Raw genomic sequence first — 3,944 nt, forward strand, 5'->3', positions numbered from 1 at the left:
ATGTTTGGATGAATTCTCTTCAATTTTGGGGAATAGTTTAAGAATATTTGATATCAGTTCTTTAAAATTTTTTTGTAGAATTTAGCACGTAAGGCAATCTGGTGTGGGGATTTCCTTTTTTAAAAAATACATTTATTTTATTTTTTAATTTTTTTAATGTGGTGCTGAGGATTGACCCCATGGCCTCCCATGTACTAGGTGAGTGTTCTACCGCTGAGCCACAACCCCAGCCCTGGTGTGGGGATTTTCTTCGGTGGGACAGTTTTTATTAGTGATTTAATCTTTTACTTGTTTTTTGGTACAATCAGATTTTTTTTTCTTCATGATCCAATCTTTGTTTTTAAAATAGGTTTAATGTGCTTTAATTTCTTTTTTTTAATAAAAACCTTATGTTTTAGCTACAGCTGGATGGAGCCTGGGTCATCTGTACAGACTTTGGTGTGGGTTTTCACAAGATGATCAGTGAATTCCTGATAGGAAGACTTGGTGAACAGTTTCTTTCCAGAGATCAGGGGTCAAATAGCTGTATGTCTTGGTGATGGCATCAAAGGTGGCCTTGGCAAAACTGCTCAGGGTGGCAGTGCAGCCCTTGGCAGAAGTGTAGCAGTCATCAATACCAGCCAGCAGCAACAGCTCCTTGGGCACAGAGGCTGACACAATGTCAGTACCTCTGGGGGCAAAGATGAATGGCCTCAGCACAGAACCACAATGTTTTATCTCCTTGCAAGGGACAGTGTGGGGCTTGCCAATATTGTTCCCCCAGTATATTACCCACACAGGAACAATGGAGAAATTGACCAGGATGGTGGCCCCTCTGACAGCAGTAGCTACCTCCTTGGAACACTTAACCCTCAGGCCAACATGACTATTGTAGTCCTTGATAACCACAAATGCCTTGAATTTGATCTACTGGCCAGTAGAGTCTGCTTCTGTACAGGCATGATCTTCAAAAACCTCCTCCTTGAGTGATGCCCCCAGGGAAAAAGTCAATGATCTCAGACTCATTGATGGGCAAAGAGAACAGATAGATATCCTCCAGGAGCTTGATTTTCATGTCCTCGACCAGGTGTCCCAGATTCATGACCAGGATGCACTTCTTGTCTTTGGCCTTGCCTCCAGGAGCCCTGCTGCCATGGCCAGGCTCCAACTCCAACCACTACCACAACTACCGCCTCAGCAACCACTGTTGAAGCCTCTGTATAAGTAGCCAAGAAATGGCCCATTCTGGGATCTCTGGGACATCCTGCTGCACCAGCATCCTCTGCCAATTGGTATTTTCCCAGAGAAGCAGCTTATGATTCAATCTTGGTAAAGTGTTTGCATACAGAATTTTTCCATTTCTTCTAGGTTATCAAATGTATTTCCATATTGTTATTCATAATAATCTTTAATGATCCTTTGTATTTCTGTGATGCCAGTTGTAATATCTCAATTTTCATCTTTGATTTTTTTGAGTCTTTTTTTTCCCCTAAGTTGGTCTAGCTAAGTGTTTCTCAATTTTAACTATTTTTTTGAAGAACCAGTTCTTTTTTTTTTAAACAGTATTCTTTTTTTCCCAAAAGTTTCTTTAGTTGTAGTTGGACACAATACCTTTATTTTATTTATTTATTTTTATTTGGTGCTGAGGATGGAACCCAGTGCCTTACACATGCTAGGCAAGTGCTCTTCCGCTGAGCCACAACCACAACCCAAGAACCAGTTTTTTTATTTTGTTGATCTTTTGTGCTTTTTTTTCCTGTTTCTTTATTTCTGCTTTGATTTTTATAATTTCTTTCCTTCTATTAATTTAGGGTTTTATTTGTTCTTGTCTTTCTAATTCTTAGAGTTGCAGTAATATGAGATTTTCCTGCTTTCCTGCTTCAGTATCTAAGGCTGTCTCAAACTTCTCATATGAAGAGATTCTTTCTTCTTCTCTGTGTGTTTTCCATAAGCCTGTCTCTGAGCTAATTATATCTTTTGTTTGATATATTCTGCTATAATGTCTCTATCACTTTTAAAATTTCACTCAATGTATTTTTCAGTTCAAGGATTTCATTTTTTTAAAAAAAATCCTTCCATCTCTCCATTAAGTATTTCTGTTTGAGTATTATATCTTTTCTCTTTATTTTTTGAAGATCATTGTGTTCCTTAAAGTAGCTCTTTAAAATTCTTTATTGGAGTGTTTATCCATGCTTGTTACTACCAGATCAGTTTCTGATATTTTGTCCATTAGGTGAGGTCCCGTTTTCCTGAAACCTCCTGGTGTTCAGTGTGTGGTGTATTCTAGGTAGTGAAGAATTAGGTGTTTATTCTAGTCTTCATAATCTGGCTTTGTTTGTGCCTGTTTTCTGTCTTTCCAGAAATTCTAAGCATGCTCTGTATTCTCTAAGTTTATACATAATTCCATTATTTCAGCCATAGGTGGAGTCTTAATTTCAGATTTTCTGTAAATCTGGTGTTTGTGTTGCCACCCTTTCAGAATTTGAGGGCAATCTAATCCCAGGTTTCCCCAAATCTGCTGTTGGTGAGTTGTACAGCATGGAATAGAGGAATACCTAAAAAGTGTAGCCCATCCTCTCAAAACTTTCCCTGGGTCTGGGGTAGGCGCAGACACTTCATGCACAGTCACTATTCTGTGGTCATACATTGCTAGATTCCTCTTGGAAAAATCACCATGAGGGAATGTGTACCAGTTTCCTATGTCATGCCTGTGGCCACCAGCACTGACAAGCTATGTCACACTCTGTGCCCAAAGCCCATCAAAATTAGCATAGGACTTAGGTAGGATCAAGACCCACACTGCTATTGGCTCTTAACTGTTCAAGTAGACTCATGGCCTAAGACGCCTGCAATCAGTCACAGGTGTACTGGCTGGAATAGAGGTCTGATAGACTGGTGATGTGTATCTTCCCCTGCTATTGGAGCTCTTTCAGAGGTTCCATCAGCTGGCAAGTCTTGGTATGGGGACTATTAGCTTCTACTTAATTAGGATTTGCTAGTCCAGCAGTATGTTCTAGGGCAAAGTCCTGAGCTTACTACCCTGTCCTGTCCCCAACAAATGGAGTCTTGCTCCACACTATACTACCTGAGGTTGGAGTAGTGTAGATGAAGGGATTTTCTTGGCCACTAAGGCTGACACTAGCCTGGGTCACACCAGAGTCTCATAGCCACAGGGACCTTGGCAGTCTGAGCACATGGTGGTTCTCCAGGCCCACTCCACGCCCGACAATGGTGCACACCAAAACTTGACCCTGTCCCACGGTTACACAGTCTTTGATGTCTGGTCAGTCCTATGGACTCAGTGAAAACTCTGGTCTGAGTATAGAGGCCTTGTGTTTCTGCCTGGTGCTAAGCCTTAGTACAATAAGCCCAGGTAGACCTTTAAGGCAAGTCCTATGGAAGCCTCTGTGCCCTGTTCCTCAGAGGGAGAGTCTTGATTCCCCCTTTTGCACCTGAGTTTGGAGAAGTGATGGTGGAGGCAGTTAGCTGCTTGGTTGGTTAATACAATTCCAACAGCTCAGTTCATGGGTGTTTGTCTGGGGGTGGGTAATTGGGGTTTGCCTGGCATTGGATTTCACCTGTGGCAGGCCTGGTCTGGGTCTCAAGTCTAAGGCCTGAATTTAATCCCCTACCCCTTCCCCCATCAGGAGGTCTCTCTCTCTGGGCTGTGCTACTTGGAACTGGGGGAGGGGTGATGCTAGCAACTCTTTTCTTTCTGCCTTCTTCAGTGTATCTGTCTTCTTATATTACTAAAAAAGCAGGTACTGTGGTCTCTTACTTGGATTCCTTGGTTTTTGTGAAAATAGTTTGCATCCTGAATAACTGTTCAAATTATTGTCTCTCTGGGGAAAGAACCACCGGAGGATGTTACTCTTCTGACACCTTGCTCTACCTCACAATTGTCTTTATTAATTCTTTTCTTATTGGCTTTAGAATTGTTATTTTTACTATAATTTTAATTAATA

The 3,944-nt window shown here is 41.4% G+C and overlaps 1 pseudogene; it reads right to left on the reverse strand.

Moving 5' to 3' along the window:
- Positions 1 to 394: 394 nt before the first annotated feature.
- LOC124077205 (small ribosomal subunit protein uS5-like) lies at positions 395 to 2,626 on the reverse strand (annotated as a pseudogene).
- Positions 2,627 to 3,944: the final 1,318 nt, after the last annotated feature.

Source organism: Marmota monax, unplaced genomic scaffold (assembly GCF_021218885.2).
Source record: "Marmota monax isolate L192 unplaced genomic scaffold, Marmota_monax_Labrador192_F-V1.1 WCK01_AAM20220418_F8-fsc00258, whole genome shotgun sequence".
Taxonomy (NCBI): domain Eukaryota; kingdom Metazoa; phylum Chordata; class Mammalia; order Rodentia; family Sciuridae; genus Marmota; species Marmota monax.